At 49.6% G+C, this 13,922-nt stretch overlaps 1 long non-coding RNA gene across 1 annotated transcript in view; it reads right to left on the bottom strand.

Moving 5' to 3' along the window:
- LOC134487085 (uncharacterized) overlaps positions 1–13,611 on the bottom strand; it is a 34,727-nt gene extending 21,116 nt beyond the window's left edge. The window contains exons 1-2 of the long non-coding RNA XR_010066798.1: positions 13,417–13,611; positions 13,204–13,331 (exon numbers count right to left, since the gene is read on the bottom strand). This is a non-coding gene — a long non-coding RNA (uncharacterized LOC134487085). The remainder of the gene's footprint in view (positions 1–13,203; positions 13,332–13,416) is intronic.
- Positions 13,612–13,922: the final 311 nt, after the last annotated feature.

The following is a 13,922-nucleotide window of genomic DNA, read 5'->3' as shown; positions in this document are numbered from 1 at the left end:
AGAGAACATTTCTCGCCGCAGTCCCCTCGTGTCACCGCCTAAATACACTCATAAATCCTTGCCTGACCCCAGAAACAAGGCTCTGGGTTTAAAATAAGAGCGACAAGGAGACAGCAGGGCGTCCTCCTCCCCGCTCTGTTCTGTCTCCCTTTCCCTCCTGTCCAGCCCCCAGCCACAACGCAGAGTAAACATTGTCCAGGATGCAAGGAGGCTGGGCTGGTGTCAGTGTTCCCAGCCATTGCCCCAAGGGAGTTTAGCACATAGCACACCATGGTAGGAGGTGACCAGGGAGCAGAAAAGCCCAACCTGAAAGCGCTCATCCAGAATCCATCCAGCAGTTACATTCAAAGCCCAAGTCAGCAACAGTAGGAAGCCACCAGCACCCCCAGGAAGGGAAGGCTAACAAGGGATAGAGCCTGCAGGAGTCAACCCTCCGCTCCCCCAAAAACGGAATGGAGGAGGGGATGAATCAGGAAGGGATCTGAGTGAGCCACAAAGGAAGGACTGGGAGCACGATTGCTGAAACTTCAGAGGAGAATTTGATGTGGGTTTTGAAGCATGATCAGGAGTTTTCTAAGCAGGAAAACTAGAACACGAAAGGCCAGGGCACACCCAGACAGTCTACTTGGCTGCTGGAAAAGAAGGTAAGCAGAATGAACAAGTCATTGGGGGCCATCCTGGAGGGCCTTCAATACAAGCTGAGGTCAGATGGGTATGCTCTGTCCTCCCAGCCCCATTGGATCTCTTTAGAGACTAGTGTAGAGTTGGGAGGAGAGATGGCAGTGTCTTCAAGGATCCTAGTGAGTTATTAGTCAGCCTGGGCTGGGGCTGTTTCCATGGAAACTGGAAGGATGGGGGATGCTCAGCTTCTAAGACCATGGTAGTTGACTGGCTATGATGGACAGAGAAAGAAACAATAGCTATCTGGCCGGGGATGTCTGGAAGGATACCGAATCTACTGCTTCCTGCCTGTCCTCTCCTTCCAGTAGGACCACCTGAGGAAGGGGACAGTTAGTCACCCTGGCTTCCATTGTGTTCAAATCCTCCATCTTCAAATGGGCAAACAGATATCCCAAGATTAAGACCGTTTCCCAGCATCCCTTGCAGCTAGATCTGACCTTGTGCCTGAAGTCTAGCTGATGAGTGTACTCATCATGTGACAGCACAGAGGAGTCTTAAAGACAGCAGGCCAGCATCCTTGGTCCCTTCTTTGCCTCTCTTCCTTCACCTGCAATCTGGACAGTAGGTGTAACCCATGGAGCTTTAGTTGATATTTTAGGTTAAGAAGCTAAAAGAAGCCCGAGTCCCTGAGGAGTTAATAGGATAACATTGGCACAAGCTCGTCACAACCCACTTACCCCATTGTTCTAACCAAATATTCAACACAAGCAACTTAAAAGACAGGAGGCTTGGCCAGGGGTTACATTCTATCACAGTGGGGGGGGGGGCAGAGCGTGGCACTGCCATTTGTGCAGTGACAACAGGCAGCAGCTGTTTGTTACAAGATAGCAACAGACCTGGGGGCCTGAAGCAGGGCTATGCTATAATCCTCCAAGCCTGCCTCTCTGGCAGACTGCACCAGCCACCTAGTCCTCAATCTCCCCAAACAGTACCATGAACTGGGGACCTGGTGCCCAAGCACCGAGCCTATGAGAGTGACATTTCCCACTTAACCCTGTCAGACTTAGGGGAGACAAAACAAGCAGCTGCTGTTGTTGCTTTCAAGCCCCTCAGACACAAACTTAATACTAAACAATGGGAGACAAAAATCCTCCAGGCCATAACTTAGGGGTGGCTGACTCCTGGACCATCCAAAGTTGCAGGTAGAAGCAGTGTACCCAATATACAGATAAGGAGACTGAGGCTTGGAGAGTCAGTGTCAGGTGTCCAACATCACACAAAGAGCATGAGGCTTGGGGAAGAAGAGGCTCTGGATGTTTTGCTCCAAAGATCCCCACCACCTCTCATTTTCCCCTTTTCTCCCATCTCCTGCCTCCCCCCACTTCTCCCAGTCAATAACAATGGCCTCAATAGCCACGGAAACAACTGTAAAGATGCCGTGGATTGTCCCTTTGTGACGCTGACGCATTCACATTATTTCTGCCAGCAAATGAGCCTTAATCGAACTCTGCCACCCTTAGGTGGCATTTGGGAAAACACAGAAGGTCCCTAACATGTCAAGAATATAATTCGATCAACGAAACATCTGAAATAAAAGAAGAAAAAAATCAGTAGATGCTTATATAAAGAATGACTTTCTGGGCCGAACCTTATGATTTGTGCTCTGTGGACGAGAGGAAGGATACCTTGGAGGTGTTGGGCTGTGACAGCTCTGAGTGCCAGCCCAGTTCCCTCCCTGCTGACAGCTGCAGGGAGGGCTCGCTCCCAGACAAAGAGGCCTATCTGGGTAATTTTCTTCCTTTGACCATGGCCCTCTAATCAGATGACCATCCTCTAATCAGATGAGCAGCCAAAGGAAACTTCAAGATCCCAAGTCAGATCACTCAAAATGGAAATTGCTCAAAAATGGTCAAGTGGTTTCCCATTGTTTTCAGAAGGAAACCAAAGTGTTCCACACAGCCCAGTGGACCTGGGTGACCCACTCTGACCACCAACTCTATGCTTTTGCATCTGCTGCCTCCCCCAGCTGTGCAGTGCTCCCCCCTGACCCCTAGGTACCAACCACTAACAGTGGCTGTCCCTGCCCTGTCTGTTGGTTTGAAATTTGACCTGCTGAGAGTGCTCTACCTCTGAGCTACGACCCAGGCAGCGCTTGTAATCGGTGTTCCTTTCTTTTCCCATTCTAGGACAGGGTTCTCTTGAGAGGATCCAGGCAGGCTTTCACCTGTTCATCCTCCTGCCTCAGCCTCTAACCTGGGATGACAGTTTGCACCTGGTGCCTGGCTCTGGCTCTTAAATTAAATACTGCTGGTGTCTACCTCTGACACAGATCCGTATGTTTTTGCTGCTCTTAACCCCAGTGGCCAGGAGCCAGACCTAGTTTATTTGACGTTTGTCCAGGAAACCTTAGGTCCACAGTATTTGTATTTGTTGGGAAAAGAGGAGGAAGCAGGAAGGAAAGAAGAGAAGGGAGGAGGAAGGAAAGGAGGTAGGCGTGGAGGGACCGGGTAAGAGACTAGTGAAAGGAACTTCTGAGGAGCTGGGTTAAATTAAAATAAAATTTAGTGAGAGCTCTCAGCTAGATGAAGGAAGCATCTTTTCACCAGGGGGTAAACAGCAGGAACCAGTTGGGGGTAGGGGTGGTTTACAGCTAGGAACTGGGTTCCCAGCTCGAAGGACAGAGTAAAGGGTCCGGTCCAATGAAAAAGGAAAGGCCACCTGCGTTTGTTAGCATTGAAAGCTTCCCCTCCCCCACCCCGCCTGGACTGCGTTCTTCCCTTTCCCTTTCCGTGGGAGCAAGTGGCACAGGTGGGATTCTGGTCGCGGTGAAGGGAGAGAGAGAGGAGTGGGAGGTGGTTCTTCGCTCTTAACCTCCCCACAAAGTTACTGAAGACAGCTCGAGTCGTGAATCATCCCTCTTTACAATCAAGCACTTATTTAAAATGGAAAAAGGAGAAGAGACCCAGAAAGAGCCTGAGCAGAGTTGCTCGCAGCCGCCGCAGCTCGCAGCAATCAGCCCCAAGATGCGCCTCTGCTCACGCGAGCTGCTTTCCTGATTGAGGGAGCTAATTGCTGGCTGACACAGCTTCCAGGGAAAGCTCTTGGAGACAAAAAAAAAAAAAAAAGCCAAGTGCTACATCAACAACCAAACACTTCCGTGAGCACTGCGCTCTGACGGCTCAGGACCTGCGAGGCAACAGCGACCTCACCTCCACCTAGCGACTGGCGGTTCTTGGTCTCAAGGGGCCAGTTCCTCCGTGAGAGGAGCCCCGAGGTAGAGAACAGAACCCTAGGAGAGAGCTTTAAGAAATGGAGACAGAAATGGGCCGTAAACGGAGACAGGAAGGCGCTACCTTGCCTGTAGTCAAAGAAACGCCAGGATCAACAACTATAGGCTGTGTTTGTTGATGAACAAGGCTGGAAAATGCGTGCTCACAGAGATGCCAGGCACATCCCTGTTTATTGCCACACTATCCCAGTTGCTGCATCATAAAAGCCACCCCAGACACCCATCTGTAAATGAATGGACGAAGGAAATGTGCCACCTATTCACAGCGAAGTCCTATTCATCCATAAAGAAGAAAATCGCATTCGGTAGGAAAATGGATGGAACCGGAGATCATGTTAAGTGAGACAAGCCTGGTTTACAAAGAAGCGATCCCTCTCATATGTGGAATATATGCTGGGGGGGTGGGGGGAGTAACACAGGAAGAGTAAGGAGGGAGCAGGAGAAAGGAAATCAGAGGGGGCGATGGGGCTGACATGAGAAAAGGACTGAGAGTGTAACATTTATGAAAATACCGGAATGAAACTCACTGCTCCATAAGCTAATAGTTAAAATTAGTAATAATCCGAATCGGTGAGATGGCTCAGCAGATAAAGCCAGTGTTTGCTGCCAATGCGGACAACCTAAGTTCAATCCCCATGTCCCACGTGGTGGAAGGAGAGAGCCCACCTCCACATATGTGCTGTGGCACACGTATGCTCCCACCATTCATATGCACATATAAGCATATGAGATAGATATATATGATCAGGAAAGTCTGGGCCTCTGGGGAGCCAATTGATAGGGCCTTGGGCAGACTTCTTTTCCAGTGGGGGTTTATCTTCAATACCCAGAAGATGTCCCAGAGGAGTCCTCTTCGGGCAGCTGTTGTCAGATGCAGCCACAGCTTGGCCTTCTCCAGCTGCCCACCTTCTGTTCCTCTGTGCCCCTCCATTGGCTCCCACACACCATCCCCACCCTTGACCTTCTAGATCTAGCTTCCAGCTCTTACTGATTCCTAGGCCACTATGGTAACCAGCCTTCACATTGGTGCAGCCCAGGCAAGCTTGACAGGTTCTGCAGGCAGGGTCAGAAGCAAGCTCACCCACTTCCTAAGTTCCTCCCCAAACCCCACTGTTCAGTTCTGCCAAAGATGTAATGCAAGTTGACAGACAGGGCCACCTGTTGATACCCCCAACATTCCTATGTTTTCTTTTTATTCCTGGGAGTCAAGAAAAGAAGGGAATGCCTCTGGTGCCCTATCCCCAGTATCCAGAGTCCACACTGACTTCTGGACAGAGGAGAGATGGCCATCTGACTCAGGAAAACCTGAGCACAAGGTTCAAGGTAGCTCCCTGTGGGGCAACCTTGTTAATACTTGCTTCTAGCCCAGGTCACAATGCTGCTCCATGTGTGTTACTCTTGGCACCTCAGAGGTGAGTGTCTGTGACCAGAGGATTGGATTCCAGTATCTTCAAAATCCCAAGCAGGAAAGCCTTTAGATATCATTCAAACCCCACCCCATTTTAAGATTGAAAAAATAACCTATGCACACTGTAGTGTAGAAAATATACCTGCTCTCATTTTTAATAACCATGGATTTGTGCTGAACTCCCTCTAAGTCAATCATATCGCAAACATTTCTTTCCACTTGACACAACTCACCCTCATGCTTACTCCTGGTGACCTCTTCTTCTTTCCTGGTATATACTATTTCATCCTATAGACTTCCCACACTTTCTTTATCTACATACTGATGGGTAGTCAGGGTATTTCTAGCCTGGTGATCAGGTGAACAAAACATGTGAGTCCACTCTCATAATCACACACACACACACACACACACACACACACACACACACACTACTCTTGAATACACTCAGGTATGACATCACTCTGTCAACTGCAGATATGCTTGGTCTTAGTAGAAACCAATTTCCAAAATGCTTATGCCACTTTCAACTGCACCTGCCACTGATGAGAAGTCCCAAGTCTCCACATCTTTGGCAACACTTGGTATTGTTGGTCTTTTGACTATCTAGCACACAGAAAAGTCACTGGGTTCTGACAAGCTTTTCCAGATGAACAGCACAATGCTACAGAGCAGCACTTCATAACCTGTGAACATGGCCTCCATCACCTGTGCACATGGCCTCCATCACCTGTGCACACAGCCATCTGTGTGGTTTGTCTTGCAAAACACATCTTCTGAGTTTCTGCCTTTTACCCCCTACTCTTTTCTTCCTTGTTCATTTCTTTTCTTTTTGGGGGAAGACAAGACTCTTGCTATATAGCCAAAAATGACTCCAAACTCTCAATCCCCAATACAAAGATGGGAGGAGGAGTCAGGGGATTATGATACAAACTTGCCTTCAAAACTAGATTGTCATTTAAAAATGAAATGCTTGAGCTAGCAAGATGGTTCAGTGGGAAAAGATGTTCAAGGCCAAACCTGATGTCACCAGGCCCCACAGGTGGAAGGAGAGAACTATTCCTGCAAGTTGTCCTCTGACCTCTACATGCCCACCTTGGTGTGTGTGCACATGCATACACACACACACACACACACACACACACGCATGCACACGAACACACAGTATAAAATTATATTTAAAAAATAAAAGCAATGCTTTTGTGACCAAAAATTGCTCGTGGCAAATGCTAACTGGGAAGCGAGATAATGTATATAATACAGTGTCTGAACAGTGACTTTTACAAAAAATAGAAACAGAGAGAGGCAGCAGGGGGGGAGGGGGGAGCGACTGTGCTATGACTGCCAGGTCTCCCCAGGGTGAAACAGTGGGTGAACATTATCTTTGTCTCACTGATACTCTGCCTTGTAAATATGGCTTTTAGAATTAGAAGAAATAGTCCACCTTTTCTTTTTTCTAATCACTAAGACTATTAAGCCAGACTGGAATTAAGCTTCCACAAATAAAACCACTGGCTTAACAGAAACCCATCCTTACACATCTGACATCTCCAGGCACCATTTCCTCAGGCTTGAACGCCTTCCAGACACTTTCCGGAGAGGAAAACTGGTTTTGTTTAATCCACTTGTGGCAAAGGCACTTCTGCATCTGGATTCTGGTGAAGTCTTCACCAAAGCGGGATGATGGCTGAGGTGTGGCAAGTTCTCTTAGGGACAGGAGACACTGAGCAGATTCACCAGCGCATGCTTTTCCAAACTCGGGCCAAGTGACGTAAAATCTGACTTGAGCTGTAAAGTTCCAACATCCCCTTGTGCGCTCAGAGTCCATCATAGAGTCACCACACACACACACACACACACACACACACACACACACACACACACCCTGAAGAATACACAGAGCTCTCACAAGAGCACTATCTGGAGTAAAACCTCAGTGATATTCTTTTGTGAAATTGCTTCCAGAGCCTAATAGTAACCAGACTTATTCAGAGGGCGGCCACCAGGAACCTCGTGGAAGACCTCCCAGGGGATTGCGAGCTGGAAGACAAGTGGGTAGTGTGATCCATTCCTCTTGCACACTGAGGAGAAACCAGTCCTGTGGTGACTTGACGCAGAGCTGGAGTGGAGTTGAGAACTCGAACCAGGGAGCCCGTGAGATGGTGCAGTCGGCAACGTGTTTGCTGTGTGGGCATGGGAATCCAAATTCCGCCGCCAGCACCCGGATGAATAAAACAGCTGTGCTCGTGGGTGCTCATGATCCTAGCATGGGGGGTGGGCAGAGCCAGGAGGTGTCCTGGAGCTTGCTGGCAATTAGTCTACCCTAATGGGTCAGCGAGTTCCAGGTTCAGTAAGTGTGTCTCAAAATACACTGATGAATAACATTCAAAGTTGATCTCTGGCTTCCATACACACCCACACATTTGTGTACATGTACCTATGTGTGTGTGTGTGTGTGTGTGTGTGTGTGTGTGTGTGTGTAGAAGGGGGAGAGAATGACAAAGAAAGAAAGAAAGAAAGAAAGAAAGAAAGAAAGAAAGAAAGAAAGAAAGAGAGGAAGGAAGGGAGAAAGAGAGGGAGAAAAGAAAGAGAAAGGAAGGAAGGAAGGAAGGAAGGAAGGAAGGAAGGGAGAAAGAAAGGAAAAAAGAAGGGGAGAAAGAAAGAAAAAGAAAGAAAGGGAGAGAGAGAAGGAAGGAAGGAAGGGAGGGAGGGAGGGAGGGAAGAAAGGTCTAAACAATGGGCCTTACTTCGTTAGGCATCTGTACACACATCCCCAGCTTACCCCAGTTCTAGGCTACCCCAATCTTAGTCCATGGTCATTGTCACTGGAAAGCCTCAAAAAAGTACCAAGCCTTCAGGGTTGGCTCTCATGACTCCCTCTTACAAACTTCCCCAGGGGAAGAGGCTGCTGCTCTCAGACCCATGGGGTCCCCAGACTACCTCTAGAAAAAGAGAAGCACCAAGACATCAGGAGGCACCAAAGCCTGAGAGGAGCTCTGGAACATCAGGTGAGGAGGTGCAGTCAACTCCCACCACGAGGTGAGCACAGGGTCCCACACTGGACCACCAGGGAAGCTATGACGGTGTGGAGCCACCACGGCTGTCCAGATATCTTGGTGCTGCTCTAAAGAGCCTTCCCACCAGCCATCCGACCTCCCAGTTCCCTGTACACAGCCGGGCTCATGGGTGGAGCTGCCCACGGAAAGTGTGTGGGAGAGCGTGCATCCCACCAGGCCCTGGCCCAAGATGTTCATCAGTCAATTGGCCTACTCCCCTCCCACGTGCGCGTGATTGGAAAAGCCCGGTGACCTTGAAAGCCCCTCATGAAGGACTAAAGCATGTCCTGAGCATCAGTGTGCAATAGTACTACCCTGGCAGAACGAACTTCACCCAGAAGAGAAGTCCTTCTCCCACAGATCTCAACAACTTCTGGGCTTGCCATACTTACCACAGTAGATTCTGACACTAATGCTTGTGAAGCCCAGGGCACGGGCCTCCCTGGTCTGCACCCCTGGTTGGGTGTCTTCAGTGCTTCAGGTTTAAGGACCAGATTTCAGTCTCAGAAGCCTTCATGGAGTCCTGAACGGTTCAATCAAAAAACCACAGAGGCAGTGCTGGGCCCTCCCCTTCCGCTGACCAGAGACTCGGCTCCACTCCACTTCTACTGTGGTAATGGAGACTTGAAGGAAAATGGAGATCTCCCCGAGTCAGGGCCTGGTGGAAGATTTTGTAGGCTTCTTTGGTCTCTAAATGAGGCCCACCTTTCTCTCCAGCAATCCTGCCTATCACCAAGACAGACTGGAAGGACAGACATAGAACAAGCCTAAGTCTGAGGGAATCTGAAGAGTTCCCTCTGGGCAGAGTGTGGTGCCATCCCATAATACACCAACAGGGCGAGCCAGTCTCAACCAACTACAGCAGACCCTCTTCTGTGACATCCAGACTTAGACCCAGAGACACAGGGGAAGTTAACACACATCCTCGGCTCTGAGAATCACAGAATTCTCAATGTGGGAAGAGATGTGGAGTCCTCAGGGCCCTCTCTAGTGCCATTTTTACTAAAATAGTAAATAAACACGCTGACTCCTCACTCAGGCTCACACGGTAACGAAGGTGGGGTGAAAGCTCATACCAGTGCCAGCATTTGCTCCTGTCTCCTTTTTTGGCTCACCTGCTGGCCTCTGCAGAGGCCTGCTAACCCCTTGAGGTGTGTCAGTCTGGAAACTGATGATGCATGACTTCTCTCATCCTCCTCAAGGCTGAAAATGCCAAGATGAGACCAACTGGGGCTTTTATAAGGTGCTAGTCCATGGGGCTGAAAAATGTTTGATCCCCAGAAAAAGCTGGGTGTGGTGGCATGCCCTTGTAAAACCAGCACTGAAGAGACAGAAAGAGTAGGTCCCTGAACTTGCTGGCCAGCCTAACCTATGCGTTAAGTGTCAGGCCAATTAGATACCTTGTCAAAAAATTGGTGGATAGTGCCCAGGGTATGACATCCAAGGTTATCCTCTGGCTACCTCATACATGAACACACAGGTATATGTGCACCTACACATAGATGAACACAGACACAAAACAAACAAATGAACCCTAATACCCTAGTCCAGACTCCCAAAGGTATGTAGATGGCCCTTGTCATTGTCCCTAAACTACGAGAAGTGTATGCCCTTCTAACAATCATCTCCCATCACCCCCAGAGCAGGAGAAATCAGGGGAACGAGATTGTCCCTTGGGCAATAAAGACTTCTCTGAACCGCCTTGAAGAATGAGGATTGAGAGTGGCCAACCAGACCACACCTGGGCTAGGCCTGCTTCGCTCTGCCTCTGAACCAAGTTCTTCCTTTGTCTAAACCTACAGTTTATGTCAGTACCCTAAAGATGAATGGGGTGTCAGCAGACTCCTTTATCTACTCCTAGCACCTGAATACACACACACACACACACACACACACACACACACACACACACACACACACATTAAAGCTCCTTTTTCTGTTGTGTTGGGGTGAGTGGTGGAGTCCAAACCCCTTGGGACTCCTGGAGCTGGGACTTGAGTCCTCTGGCCACATCAGTACACTATGACAGAAATGAGATTGGATGTGAGCACTGTCTATGGATGCAGCCCTAAGTGGCAAGTGTTCTTTACATCGTCCACAGCAGGCTTGAACACCAGTCTGAGAAGTGTGGACGCTCCAGAGGGAATCGAGAAGCCGGTGTAGAAGGCTGTCATTTGAGAAGTCAAGCAGACGCACAAGAGGGAGAGGCATGAGGGAGTTAAGATGCGGAGAAACAGAGCCAAACAATGAAGGCTGGGATATGAGAGGGCTGGCTGTGGGGAAGGGAGCCAGGAGCACCGGGCAGATGATACTGCAGAGCTCGCAAACCGACCAGGCTTTCAGAAAGGGTTGGAGGGGATTTGTGTGATAGAGGAGATTGATGGGGAGTGGGGACAACAACTGGGAGTGCCCTGGACTCACCGGTCACCGGTCACCACCGGTCAGTGGTTTGCATCAGAAGATGAAGGACAAGCCTCAGGAATCCTAAGGGTCCTTTCCTCAGGAGACAGCAGGGACTTAGAGAGAGCACTGCTGAGCGCTCACCCAGCACCTCCTTCCCACATGCTCCTCCTCCCGATGTGCTCACCCTCGGCTCTAATCTAAAACCACCAGAGAGATGGTCCGCTCCAACAGCATGCCTCAGTTTCTCCCATCACACTCCCTGTGCTTTCTTTTGTCAACGTCACGGTCTGTGACTATATTTTATGTTATTTTAAGTTCCAGGAGGGCAGTGGCATTGTCTTTTCTGGTTCCTATAAAGCCCTATTTCTGGGCACAGTTCCTAACACGTGTCAGGTGCTGTGGTTACCCACCCCAATGGCCTCAGTGCCTGACTCTTCCTACACTTCTGCGTCCTCCAACACACACACACACACACACACACACACACACACACACACACACACACACTTAATTTTAGTAGGGCCATGTTTCTGGCTCAGGTCACAGAGTGAGGAGTACCTCAGGAAACCCAGTATGGCCTTGCTTGCTCTCTTACGCCTCTGCCTCTGCCTGGGTTATAAGGCATGTCCGGGCTAACCCACTGGTTTCAGGAGGTGGAGGGAGGGAAACAGAAACAACCCCAGTTTCTGGGCAGAGAGATCCAAATAATGGTCGCTATTTTAGACACTGACTTTGGGGTTCAGTTTATTAGACTGTGTTTTCCTAAACTAAATGGGGATTCTGGGATGGCTTTAACATCTCCTTTCAGGCCATCGGCTTTTCTTTAACCATGTGTCTCCTAACCTCCCATTCCCGCCTCTTACCTCCCCACCCCACCCCCACACACCCCCACCCAAACCCAGCTTCTCCCTCCCACGTGCTCTGTCCTCATACATAACCATCCAGCAGCCACTGTCCCAGGGTCAAGCTCACAGCTCCCAAGAGCCCCACTTTCAAGGCCACCTCTTGGCAATACTTTCTCTTCTCCAGCTACCTCACCAAGGCCTGGGGGCACAGGCAGCTAAAAGCCCTACTCCACTTCTGATGTGCAAATCTGAGAGCCTCTGGTGGCCCTTGGAGGCTCCTGTCCTTGCTCAGACTCCTTGCCCCCACAGCCCACCCAAGCAGGTTGACAGGCAGAGAGAGTCGGGATCTGAAGGCAGGGAGTTCTAGACCTAGAGAGAAATTCAAAGCCACTGGTCTGCAGCAGTTGAACTAAAAGAGATTTCTCAACTCCTGCCCAAGGCACAACTACTGCCCCCTGCTGGTGGGAGGGAAAACGCACAGGCACCATTCTCTTTGCTTGCCTATCTCAAGCCAGGAACCCCTACTAAAGTCCAGGGGGGCATCTGCTGGACGTGAGGTCTCAATATATCAGGGTTACGCTGAGTGAGTTCTTGGCACAACAACTGGGTGCTAGGCCAGGAACTGACTGTACTTTATGCTAGATGGGGGTAACAAGGGACCCTGGTCACCTGTGTCCTTTGCTAGTCACTTGGCTCTCTGTAGCACTTTCTTTGTTACTTTGGAGTCTGCTCACGCTCTCTCTCTCTCTCTCTTCCTCTCTCTCTCTCTCTCTCTCTCTCTCTCTCTCTCTCTCTCTCTCTCTCTCTCCCCCCCACCCCGTTCTTCCCCTTTCTCTCTCTCCACGAACTCCTATTTCTCTTGCTTGCTGCAATCTTTCTCTCACTCATTTCCTCGTTTCTTCTATGTCTCAATATTCCTGTGACTGCTCCACTCCCTCTGCCCCTCTCTCTAAGCCCAGCCCCTTTCCACCATCCCCCATGCCCTCCCTTGAGGTTTCCTTCCACTGTTCTCCCTATAAAGCCAGGCTATTGAGTGCCAGCTACAATTACAAGTCCGTCTGTTGAAGACAGCACACTCTTTTTCCATGATGGGTAACAAGAGGCTGTATGTTTGCTGCCACCGGCTGCAAATCCTGAATTCATTTTCAGTGCAAAAGAGACAATCACCCTCTTGGTTTATAAATATTAATTATAGGCACCCAGTAATGAGAGAACAGGGCGGCTGTTAGCTGTGATCTCCAATTGTTTGACTAATCCTAGAAACAGTTTAAACAAGACAGTTGTTGCCTGACAGGACAAGGAGGAATTAGGAAGCCCCAGTCCTTCCAGAAGGGTCTATTTAGGAAGTTGTAGAGACATGAGAAATTTAGTGGATACCAAGTCCTCCAAACTCGGACCTCTGTTGTCTGGTGTGGGGCTGGGGGTCCTATTCTGGGAGAGGACTTGAGGGAGCACATCCAAAGTTCTACCCAGCAGAGATCCTGTACTCACAGAGGGATGGCAAGGCTTAGAGAAGAGGGGTCTAATGACTAGAGAGACAGTCATTGAAACTTTGTCCTTGGACTGATCCAAGGGTCTCACCTACACGGAGTCGGCTCCCGTTCCAATTGAAGCCAAACGTTAGTCAGAAGCAGAAGTGGTTCCACCACACATCGAAAGCCGGATGCTGGAGGCTTACCTCCAAGCCCCTTGGCATTACTTCCTAAACACTGGGAGTAAAGCAAAGAGACTCCGTGAATTTCATGCCGATCCCAGAGTTAGACATACTTCTAAATTGAATCAGAGAAATCTTACCTGGCTATGGCGGCCAGAGCCCACTCTCCAAGCTCACATCTCACCACTGGATAATCCAGAAAGTGCTGTGTGCATGGCACAGCCAGAAAAGAGGTCACTTGGAGCAGAGGGACAAACTCTGGGACAGAATGGAGCTCTGGCACACCCCAAAGGGAAAGTAAGCTATTCCTTCTAGAAACTACATGTCTAAACACTCTCACCCCTGGGGAGATGTTCACGGTTGTAAAGCACTGGGCTGTTTATCATCCCATGGGCACGGCAGCTGGCCTGCTGGAGACCCGATATGAAATGTGTGCTTCCTATCTGAATAAAGCAGAGCCCCATCTCTAGAGGGTAGGTGTGGCATGTCTAGCCTCATCCCCAGACCATGCAACCAGGACATAGCCAAACTAAGAGTGGAGCCCAGGTCTGTGATCCCAAAACCCAGCTGAGGCTGGCTCATCATTCAGCCCTGGCACCTGCAACTGCTCCAAGGACCAGACAACTCATGCTGGCCTCCTGAGTGG

Source organism: Rattus norvegicus, chromosome 5 (genome assembly GCF_036323735.1).
Source record: "Rattus norvegicus strain BN/NHsdMcwi chromosome 5, GRCr8, whole genome shotgun sequence".
Classification (NCBI taxonomy): domain Eukaryota; kingdom Metazoa; phylum Chordata; class Mammalia; order Rodentia; family Muridae; genus Rattus; species Rattus norvegicus.
Note: the sequence above shows the minus strand (reverse complement) of the source record. Positions and strands in the feature narration are given on the sequence as shown.